Raw genomic sequence first — 12,204 nt, forward strand, 5'->3', positions numbered from 1 at the left:
GCGCTTAGATTTGACAGTCACTTAACTTTCAGCCTGACATGCCTGACAGAGTTGTTGCAGGAGCAAAAGAAGGGACCCTGGGCAGCTTGGAGGAAGGATTGGATAAAGACGGAATAAACTCTTCCCTGGTGTGATAACTGCCTCTTTAACAAGAAGGATGCCTCCTACAAACCGATGCCAGGCTTTTGTGGATGATTTCCTTGTAAGCTTTGCACCAACAGAAAACGAGGGGGAGAAATCTATGAACTGATTTATATGATTTCTAAGTAGCTGTTTTTATATACGTGATGTGATCGTTGTGCCTCTGTTCTCTTTTGAGAAGCACATCATGCATGTGTAGGAGGAACAAATGAGGGGTGCAATGTTTTTATTTATTTATTTATTCATTTATGTATTTATTGTTTGTTTATTAAGAAACATAACTGAAGAAAGTCAGCTGTCTGAGGAAAGAATAGGATGCTAGTACCTGCCCTGTCCCTCCTGGCCTGGACATTGTCTACTGCTCTGTTTCTGGATCTCATCTTGGGGGGAGGGTAGTGATGGGAGAGAGCTTCCGGGGCAGGGGCTGCTCTATATCAAGGGTGAGACAGCAAGAATCTAGATGACAGCATTCTAAGAACAGTTAACTTGAGCAAATTGTGCTTCAGCTTGCTTTATCCTTCCTCCTTCCATTCCATTTTCCTTGTGTGTCTTTGGTTTTCTTTAGATTTTTATCCTGAACGCAGGGACTGTCTTAGCAATGATTTTTTCTCAATCTGAGAGCCTTTTGTGAGAGTTTTATACATGCCATAAATAGATAATAAATTTGTATCCCGCCTTTCCACTCCATGACACTTACAGTAACTAATAGCAATAATACAAATACAATTGAAAATGTATTGAAATACAGTAAAGCAGCATTGCATTGCAATGCAAAGTAATGCAGGGAGAGAGAACCAAAGGTAAAACACCAATTAAAAACAATCAAAACCAGTTAAAAGAGCAATGGAAGATATTTGGAAGTCAAGCTTACAGGCGAAAGACCTGTCCAAATAAAAGCTGTATTTGTCTATTGGCGAAAGGTTACCAGAGATGGGGCTGGCCAGGCCTCCCTTGGCAAGAGTACCTGAGAGAAGGCACCAAGGCCTTCAGAATCAAAGCAGTTGAAGAAGAAAGCATCCTACTGAGACTGACTCAGAGTGAGATTCAAAGTTCTAATCAGGGATGAGTAACCTGCAGCCCTGCACTTGTTGCTGCACTCCAACTCCCATCATCCCTAGCTAGAGCCAGTGGGAGATGGGAGTCTAACAACACCTAGAAGACCACAACTCCATCCCTCTACTGAACAATTAAAGAGAGTACATGGAATTTCAAGTTCAAAAGGAACAAAAATCTAGCTTGGTCTGGAGAAAGGCATTCATATTTATCAAAGCAGTGAAGGCATGATTCCTGCTCCAGGTGGGTACACTTAGCCTGTTAATGCCTCTAGTCAAACAGTTTTCTCAAGTTTTTGTATTGTTTCAGAAACCTGTCATGGACTTATTCTGGGTCAGATCTTTGGTCCATGTAGTTCACCACTGGCTACAATGACTGGTTGCTTTCCAGCAGCCTTTCTCAACCTGTGGGTCCCCAGATGTTGTTGAACTACAACTCCCATCACCCCTAGCTAGCAAGGCCAGAGCTCAGGGATGATGGGAGTTGTAGTCCAACAACATCTAGGGACCTACAGGTTGAGAACCACTGTGAGTTTCCAAGATTTCAGGCAGGAGTCTGTCTGTCTCAGCCTTACCTGGAGATACTGCGGATTGATCCTGGGACCGGAGCTCATCCCCAAAGGAGAATCCAGACTTGCTTTGCCAAAGGAGATAGTGGAAGAACAACGACAAACAAAAAGTTTCTATCATAGACAACTCTCTGAAACAACTTTATTCATTCATATCCCACCTTTCTCAATAGAACTCAGGGCAGTATGCATAGTGTTCCTGGAAAACAGCCCATCCTGGAAGTAAGAAGGCCCTGACCCAGCTTCCAGGGCTGGACCACGGGGTTTCTTGACTGAGGAAAATGGCAAGGTGATGCCCCCTTTCCAGTCCACATGCAGAAGCTCATGTTGACACTGTGATGAGACACCACCCATCACCACCAAATTGCAGGCTAATTTAGGGGGCACAGAGCAGGCTGCATGGCGCACACGTTTCTGTCTTCCAGCAGAGGGGGATGGCTGCTATGGCCAACCCTCAGCATCTTGTCAGAGGTAGCCACTTCACCCTGACTAATGACAGAGCCAGTCCTGTTAGCTTCATCAGGGTTGCTGCAGCTTGTGTCTTCACACCACAGACCTGATCCCTTAAAAACAGGTCTGTCTCCTGGTTTGATGAAGTAAGGCACTAGGTGGAGTACAAATGACGCCTTTGCACTTGTAGAAGGGCATCCACTTATGGAAGCTGAAGAAGCCTCAAGTCACACGTAGACAGAGAATAAAGAGGCAGCTGTGTGCACAACTCAGCTGGGTCAGGACCAGTGGGAGGCTGGTGAAAATAAAGGAAAGGAAGGCAAGAATGCGTGAGTGGGGAAGCAAGTGGAAGAAAATGGAAAGGAGGGGAAGAAGCAAGGAGAGACAGCATGAAACTGAACCTTAATTAACATTATTTGTTTTTTTTAAAAAGCAAAGCACAGATTATCTAGAATTTATCATCCGTTACTGAAATATGGTTGCAAATCTGAACATGTTAGAGATTATATGATAAAAAAATGGGTGCAGGATGTCAGTAAAAATATTCCTAAGGAAATCTCAGAGACTCTGTAGAAGACAGCTCATAAATCCTTGTTTTGGGTGACATGTTGGGAACTGCAGGGCAAGGGCCTGAGGAGATCCAGGTTCAAATTCTCACTTACGGAAGAGGAAAGGAGGGTTTTGGGGTTTTTTTTGCCAATCTACCCGCCCCACAACAGTCCACAGTGATATCGTCCACACCCTGCTTGGGAACACCACCCAACTTTGCTGCAAGGAGGAGCAACTCAGGTTTGAGGGGAAAATGTGGCCCTCCATAGTTTTCTGTCTGGTCCTTGGGACCCTCTCCAAGTCATGTCCTTCACCAGCCCTGCTTTGCATTCTCCTTGAGTGTTTTTTCCTGGGCTGGATTGTTCCCTTGAATGATGATATTGCTTCATCCTTGTCTGGATGGAGGATAGAAATGGTGTGGGTGTGTGCAGAAAGTAGCCTACTGCTAGTTGACCACCACTGACATGTGGCTCCAGAATGTGGTCCAGAAGGGAAGGTGGCCCTCAGACTGTAAAAGGTTCCCGTCCCTTACACTTGTGGTTGCCACTGCTGGATTAAAAGCCATTATTTGAGCCTAAGGACTCTAGTTGGCACTCACACATGATCTGTTTATTCACAATGCACAATATGCCCCTCCCTGCTCCAAGAGTAGCCCATCTAATCCAGACCACAGCAAACACGGTGCAGTGTGCCAGATGATGTGAATCCTTCTGGCAAAACTTGAGTACTCTCTTTCATGCCTCATTACGTTATGTCCACTAGAGGTCACAGTTAGAGCCATTTTCATCTGTTAATTTAAGAGTGGTGTGTGGTTTGTGTGTGTACTTTTGTGTGTGTGTGTGTGCCCATGGGACGGGGAACCCTGTGCTCAAGGTTTCCAATTTAATTTTATTTCCTGATCCAGATTCTGAGCAGATAGCAAGTCTTGCCCGCTGCATTCAGGAGATTGAAAAGCACATTTTAATGTTGTTGGTAGTTTAGCTCTGTGCATTATGGGGTGTTGATGCTTTCTTTCGTTCAAGGTTACGGCCGGCACAAGACATTTTGCTGCATTAATGCCTCAGGGTTCTGTAATCAGGCTGAAGAATGACAGATGGACAGTCACTGTGGAGTCAAACGAGCGTAACAGTATTTTCCCCCCCATCTTATAAGACTCAAAACTGTTAAAACAGCCAGTTAATGAACAATTTCAAAATTGACAAACAATTAAAACACCCCCTAATGACCCAATTCAGGTTTTTTTGAAATATTTTTTATTTGATTTTACTTATACAAAGTTATAACAATACAACCATACAAATCAATAGCTAAGAGATTCCTCTGAATCTCTGGACTTCCCACCTCCCCCCCCCCACATGGGTCCCATTATCAAACTTTTCCGGCTGCATCTTTTTCAATAATCCATGTTTTATATAACTCAATTGTCTCCATAGTTCTTGCTATGTTACAAGTGTTATTGCAATCCTGCTAGTGTTTTCATCTGTTTACAATGGTCTCCAAGATAAATTATAAATTTTCCAAATTCTTTGTTGACTTTTTGGTCTCCTTGGTTTCTGAGCTTTCCAGTCAGTTTTGCCATTTCAGCATAATCCATCAGTTTAACTTGCCATTCCTCTCTGGTAGAGGCTTTGTCTTCTTTCCATCTCTGGGCTAATATCATCCTTGTGGTTGTCGTTGCATACATAAAAAGTCCTTTCTGCTCTCTTGTAATATCTGCACCTACAATTCCTAGTAAAAAAAGCCTCTGTGTTTTTAAAAAAAATAAAGGTTAATTTAAACATTTTTTCCATTCATTATATATCATTTCCCAGAATGCTTTTATTACCTTACAAGACCACCACATGTGAAGGTGCCTTCTTTTTCTTTGCATTTCCAGCAGGTATTTGTACCTGTCTTATACATTTTTGCTAACTTACTGGGAGTCAGATACACAATGACCAAATTCAAATCAGATCCAGCATGGCCTACTGACCAGCAATGATTTGAACTGGGATGCCGTGGGTTGTTTTAAAATTGTTCATCAATTATTGTAAGTGCCCATTAATTAGTTGTGCTAACCGCTTTTTAAATTTCGGGATAAAGAAATGATATATTGTTTGTTAGGCTCCAGAGTGATTGCCAATATACCCCTCATCCTGAGCCCAGAATATTGAGGCAAGGCCATAGCTTAGAGGTAGAACACATGCTTTCCATACAGAAGGTCCCAGGGCACCTGGAATCTGTGTTCTGCTCTATACATCACCCTGCGTGGCCTTGGAGACAAGGGGGAAGGGGAGCTTGTTGCAGTAGGAGAGACAGACTCTTGGGATTCTGCTGTAGTCTCTTGCCACCCCCCTCCTCTGCTTCAGCCTCTGAGTCTGAACTACTCTCTGTCACAGGCTCTCCTTGCTCACTGAATCCCGTTACCTCTTCAGCATCCAACAGCTCCCACTACTCTTCTCCCTCTGACCTCTCTTTGGTATCCCGCCACCAATCCCCTGGCTCTGAGCCTTCCTCCCCTGGGATGTCCCTCGGGGGTTCTCCCATCCACTCCTCGTCATCCAACAAAGGGGAATCGGGGGGGGGGGACACTCGGGAGGAACACCCAGAGCAGGGCTGCTGATCCTCTTATACGCCTTAGCTTCTGCCATCCAATTCTGCCAAAGGGTAGGGCCGGCCCTGTTCAGGGTAAATAGGCATCTGTACTTCGCACATTCAGCAACAAATACCATGTGGGTTAAAGCTCATTTTCAAAAAGCTATAAATCGCACCTGCTGTCACGCATGACAGCTGATCATCCAGCTATCTCTAACTTGATGTTTGGCTATTTATCTTGATTTTTCCATTTAGTCCATCTCTACTGATTCATAAATCTCATAGATAGCATGGCAATCTTCTCACTCAACTGCCTGTGCAGGGCGCCCTGGAGGAGAGCCCTGGCAGGACTTTTTGCACAGTCATTGCACTCACCGACCCTGTATATTGTATATTTCAGGTACACGCTGTCCGGAGCTGCAGGTCTTAAAAATGTGATTATGGTAGTATCTTCATCAGGCCAGCCAAAATATCACAAAATAGCTTTTGAGGTCTCCAGAACTCTCCATGAGACAAGAAGGTAAACACTGTAATGGGGAATAGGAAGGGAAAATGCTGGCTGACAGTGATCCTTCCACTTCTGGGAACAGAACAATAATGAGAGGAAATGCTTAACGCAGAGCTGAGGAGTCTCAGACCCAGGGGCCATATGCAGTTCTCCAGCCTTCTCCATATGGCCCTCGGAACCCTCTCTAGGCCACACCCCCTCCCTGTAGGCCACACCCACCACAAGCCCTGCTTTGTGTTTTTGCTTGTCGGGAATGCATATTTGAACTCTGATAATGCCTATTACTTTTCTGCATGGAGGACACAGAGGGGGGTGCAGATGTGTGTAGAAGCCAGCCTACTGCATGAAGGTAAGATTTACATTAATTACAATAGCTCAGTTGGTTGGAGCATGGCGCTGATAATGCCAGGGTGCAGGTTCGATCCCCAGATGGGGCAGCTGCATATTCCTGCATTGCAGGGGATTGCACTAGATGATCTTCAGGGTCTCTTCCAATTCTATGATTTTATTATTCTGCCCACTTTTGCCTCTGGCCCTCACGCAACTCTAGCATGTGGCCCCTGGCCAGAAGAGAATGTGGCCCTTGGGGTGGAAAAGGTTTCCCTGCTCCTGGCCTAATGGATATAGTGCTAATGATGGATGGCATTTAGGATACGCTTTGATTTTCAGTGAATAAACCAAACAGCAGTTAATGACTCCTCCCACACTTCTAGGAAGGAAAGTATTAGAATGTGTGAATGAGAAGCACATTGCTTGCCAGGTAAATCAAGGGATGTGCTCGGGTCTCCTAACACGGGGATCTTAAGATAGAACTGCAGCCCTTTTAGATTGCTCATTATTATGCTGTTTAGCCTACACAGCTTGGGTTGTGAACATGATCCGTGTAGGATGCACATTCGCAACCCGCAGCATTCGCAACCTGTGTCTGCGTGTCTGCGATTTGGTGCTTCTGCACATGCGTGACCACCGAAACACGGAAGTAACCCGTTCCGGTACTTCCGGGTTTCAGCGGTCCACAACCCAAAAAAAACCAATGCAACCTGAAGCGGCTTTAATGCGAGGTATGACTGTAAAGGTTTTTCATTGCCTAGTGGGTTGCATTCTCTTTAAACTGTAACAAACTGCAGCCAATGTAAATGCCACAATACCCAATGTATTGTGGTGAGTGCCAACAGCTTTGTAGGCAAAAAACAGTTCCACTGAGAAACAAAAGAGGTTTCAGTATGCTGGGGGAACCCCAAAGTTTGAACTAGGACCAAAAAAAAAATACATAAAAAGGGAACAAAGAGCAGCCTAATGAGGAATGAGCATGCTTGAGCCACAGGATATAAGCTAAGGAAGAAAACCAGAGGTTGGAGGATGGAATGGAGTCTCCTGGAAAATGGAATGGTTGGCTGACTGGCTGGAACCCTGAACTGGATGCTTCTGATAAGAAGCAAGGATACATTACATGTTGTTGTCCATCTACTTCCAATATTTTAATGTATTTCTCATTTAACAAGATTTATTTAATTTAAAAAGCAGAGAGAATGCTATGTTATGTGAAACAATATAAAGTATTCACAATAAAATACTGATAAAATCAGCCGACTTTAAAATTAAGGCATTAAAATTATTTTTAAAATTGTTAAAATCTAGAGTTTTAAAAACGCACACAATAAAATTACTTATCTCGGAAGGCTTGCCTGGACAAGTAAGTTTTTAGCAGGCATCAAAACCACTAAATGAAGATTCCTGCCTAATAGTGAGAGGCTTGCTACCTAACAAGAGAACTGCTAGAATGTTTGAGAATTTCAGAAAAATCTTTGCCTCTTCAGAAAATAAAAGTTTGGTTCATTTTTTTCAGACAGGGATACACGCAATCATGTTATATGTTTGGGCACTCATAACCCCCCAAATCAGTAAAAGTTAGAACTAATAAAGGTTTGACTAAAACTGTGCCAAATACTTCTGGATTAATTTTCGGACAGGGGTCAGCAAACTTTTCCAGCAGGGGGCCGGTCTACTGTCCCTCAGACCTTGTGGGGGGGAGGCAGACTATATTTTGGCGGGAGGGGGGGATGAACGAATTCCTATGCCCCACAAATAACCCAGAAATGCATTTTAAATAAAAGCACACATTCTACTCATGTAAAGACATGCTGATTCCCAGACCATCCTTGGGCTGGATTTAAAAGGCGATTGGGCCAGATCCGACCCCCGGGCCTTAGTTTGCCTACCTATGGTTTAGGATAACCAGTCATTCAGGTTTGACATAGGTAGTTGGGGATAAACCAGTTAACAGACAAAGGCTGAAATGGCCAGTCATTAACCCAACAGTGGGAGCCATCAGCCAGGCAGAAGACACAGAGGGGGAAATTGCCAGGATTACAGTGGGTGACTGTGTAACCAGAATGGGGAGTTGCATTTGGCAAAGGTTTGGGGGAAGGAGGAGGAGGAAGTAGTTGGGATTCCATGAGGGCTGGTGAGGAGAATGGCTGGCCTCTGCCTTTTTATCTTCTTCTTCTTGTTATTATTCTTAACTGATATTACTGTATCTCTTTTGTAACCTCATTGTACACTGCTTACAAACAATGCTGTTAAGTGGTATATGAACTGATTGAATTGATTAATTAATAAATAAGTCTAGTGGTTTATTAATTAATCCACTAATTAATTCATAAATCTAGTGGATTAATTAATTCACACGTCTTTAACAAATTTATAATGGCGTAAATTTTTGTGCATAAATTAACTGGCACAGTTCAAAGGACAAATGGCTATAGAGCAGTTCTTAGAAACCTTTGGGCCCATTGATGTTGCTCAACTCCCATCATCCCTAGCCATTTACTGGGGCTGATGGGAGTTGTAGTTTGGCAACTTCTGGCAGGCCAAAGGTTCCCAAAATCTGCTTTAAAAGGTTAATCTCCAATTTTTCATGAACTCGGCAACTCTGTTTCAACTGTTGGAATCAGAATTTGGATTCACTATGATTAGACAAACTGGCATTGATATGAATGGCTGGTTTATGTAGTTATTTATGCCTCTTTTGTAAACAAACAAATAAATAACCCAAATCCACCCCCCCAAAAAACCCAAGAGGCACTCTTGGGGCATAGTGTTCTGCACCCCCTAAATTGAAGGATTCGGGCTGTAAACGTGTCAATAAACCATTTTTTCATAAAGACACCATAGCCTCCATTGTGTCTTAATTTTCCAAAGGGAACACAAACCCTTGTAAGTGCCAAGACCCCGGAATCTCTCACAGAGCTCTGCAGAGATTGAGGTGGCCCAGTAATGATATTTTAACAGGTATCTTTGTGCTCTTTTGGAGTATAAGAAATAATGATATATGTATAAGAAAAATGTATAAGTATAAGAAAAATGAAGTTTTAGGGCCAGCATGGCATCAATAACATTTTGTTCCACATTTGGCTGTTTCTCACGCCACTCCCTTAATGGATGTGGAAATCACAGCATCACTGAGTGGAATAAATCCACCTGAAGGAAAGGTATTCATTATATCTGGTTCTGAGATCAGCCTTAGCCAAATTCTAAATGGCATTTCCAAGACTTTCTAATTCCAGCAAACGCCTCAAGGCTGGTACTAGGTGAAGTCAGCAGCTGAGGGTAGGTGGGAACCTACTGCTTTTATTACAGCAAACTGAGACCCTGCAGCTTACGTTATGCTGTCATAAAAAAGGAAGCTCTCGCAATAAAATGGGTTGTTGAATCTTTCTGCTGGCTCACAATCCACACCAAGAGAGGGGAAGGGAGAATAAAGCAATACAATAAAAAAATCTAGATTGCTTTCTACCCTGAGGAGATTTATTTTACTTTTACCCTGTACTTATTCCAAGAAACTCAGGACCCCTGAAATATGTGTTTGTAGTCCGTCCCCCCATTATTTTGATTGTAAAATTGTAAACTGAATTTTGTACCTTATGGTGATAGGGGAAGAGGAGAGGGAATCAAATACTAATAATAATAACTTTATCATCACAACCAGCCTTTGAGGTAGTTTCAGCTGGAAGGTGGGGAGTAGCCTAAAGTTATCTATCAAACTGAGTGAGAATTTGAACCTGGATCTCCTCAGGCCCTTGCCCTGCAGTTCCCAACATGTCACCCAAAACAAGGATTTATGAGCTGTCTTCTACAGAGTCTCTGAGATTTCTTTAGGAATATTTTTTACTGACATCCTGCACCCATTTTTTTTTATCATATAATCTCTAACATGTTCAGATTTGCAACCATATTTCAGTAACGGATGATAAATTCTAGATAATCTGTGCTTTGCTTTTTTAAAAAAAACAAATAATGTTAATTAAGGTTCAGTTTCATGCTGTCTCTCCTTGCTTCTTCCCCTCCTTTCCATTTTCTTCCACTTGCTTCCCCACTCACGCATTCTTGCCTTCCTTTCCTTTATTTTCACCAGCCTCCCACTGGTCCTGACCCAGCTGAGTTGTGCACACAGCTGCCTCTTTATTCTCTGTCTACGTGTGACTTGAGGCTTCTTCAGCTTCATCCCGCCTCCCCGTTTCCAGGCCATCAGGCTCAACTTCCGCTCAGGCCATAGTAAAAAGAAAATGCAGAGGGGTATGGAAAACGCCACATCTGCCTCCCAGTATTTCCATGTTTATTGGCATATGCAGTCCATGGGATCCCAGGGCAGGTTATAGACAGCTCCATACTATTCAACCATGCAATACATAAACATTGAACTGGAGGGCTATTCTGATCTCACCTTCCACCCCTCCCCAAAGACATGTTCAGAAAGGTGTGTTGACCTGATGTAGAAATGTATGCAGTGATAAAACCAGGTGCATCTCAGAGGGGATGCGTTCCACAATCTGGGGACCAACACAGAAAAGGTCCTCTCATATACTGCCACCCCACAAAATTCACAGGGCAGCGGAACTGCCAGCAGTTTCCTTCCCCAGAGGACTCGATGGACACCCAGGCAGGATTGTATGGAAGGAGATGCTCCTTCAGATATTTGGAGCGCAAGTCATTTAGGGCTTTGCATATTAATGTAAGCGCCTTGAAATGGGCTAGGAGGCACACTGACCACCACTGCAGGTCTTTGGTGTAATATATGTCTGGACACTAGTGCCTGCCAGCACCGTGGCTGCCGCATTCTGCACCAATTGCAGCCTCCAAACCGTCTTCAAGGGCAGCCCCACATAGAGCATACTACAGTAGCCCAGTCTTGAAGTTACCAGAGCATTCTGGCTATCTCTGTCCTGGATTGTGGCCATTGCTACCATCATAAACAAAACAAACACATTGTCAAGAGATAAGTAGCATGATAGGAAGAATCTCTAAAATATATATACAGTAATTAAGATCAACTTGCTTTCCCTCCAATTTTAAAAACATAGCTATAAAGAAAAAGAGCTGTAAACGAAAAATAACATCATTAATCTTCACCAGGTTTACCTCTGCAAATTTTTCCTTTAGCATTTGGGCAGTCATTGCAAACCTGGTTAGGCTGTTGCAAATGAGACATGATTCTGGCCTGATTGTTGGCATCAGGCATATTCCTTACCTTGAGTAAAATAAATGTGTTTCTTGTTTCAGAATATAAAGAACAATGCAATCAATAAAGACTCAAGTCTTCTACTATGAGGGTAGAAGAGTTGCTGTTCTGCTGGGATTTTAACAGTAACGCACCTCCAAATACAGCATAGTTTGAAATCTCAGTGCCATAAATTCCTTGAAAAGAACACGCTGCTAACTCATATATAGTTGTCAGAACCACGTGATACCTTTAGAAGGCACAAACATGGCACAAACAAACAAAAAAATACATGCTCAGAATTGTCTCAAGTCAATATCTCATTAAGGATACAGATCCCACAAAGTAACAACATATTTACAAGCCTGATCAGGAACCTGCACCTTAAGGACTTGAGGGTATTAAACCCAATACTAACACTTTTTCTTTCTTCTTTTTGTGCAGTGGTGGAAATGTGAGCATGAGCATCCGAATCCAGATTTCTGGAAGGGCAGATATGATCCACTGCCTTAACATTCACATGAAGAAATGGAGCTGTGCTGAAGTTTTGTTGTTCTTACTTGATCCACTATCTCATTATTGATTCTGTAGAGTTTTAAGTGCATTAAGGAGTTTAATTTAAGAACGTAAGAGCCTACTGGGTCACGCCAACGGCCCAGCTAGTCCAGCATCTTGTTCTTTTTTTTTTTTTTTTAAATATTTATTGGGGTTTACAATAAAAATAAATATAATGAACAGTATAACAAATATCTTAACATAATTTCACATTTTCTTTGGACTTCCTCACATCTCCCGCTCCCACTTTCATCATTATAACTTTTTACCAGCAATTTATTATCTTATTTGCATTCTTATATCCCATCT

The 12,204-nt window shown here is 42.8% G+C and overlaps 1 long non-coding RNA gene across 1 annotated transcript; it reads right to left on the reverse strand.

The window, feature by feature from the left end:
• Nucleotides 1-3,997: 3,997 nt before the first annotated feature.
• LOC308474069 lies at nucleotides 3,998-11,498 on the reverse strand. The gene is made up of 2 exons (XR_013984480.1): nucleotides 11,371-11,498; nucleotides 3,998-4,489 (listed from the first exon to the last, which is right to left on the reverse strand). It is a non-coding gene; the product is annotated as an uncharacterized lncRNA (long non-coding RNA).
• Between the last annotated feature and the right edge of the window lie 706 nt (nucleotides 11,499-12,204).

The sequence above is a fragment of the Podarcis pityusensis genome (assembly GCF_964106645.2).
Source record: "Podarcis pityusensis genome assembly, chromosome: 3".
NCBI lineage: Eukaryota > Metazoa > Chordata > Lepidosauria > Squamata > Lacertidae > Podarcis > Podarcis pityusensis.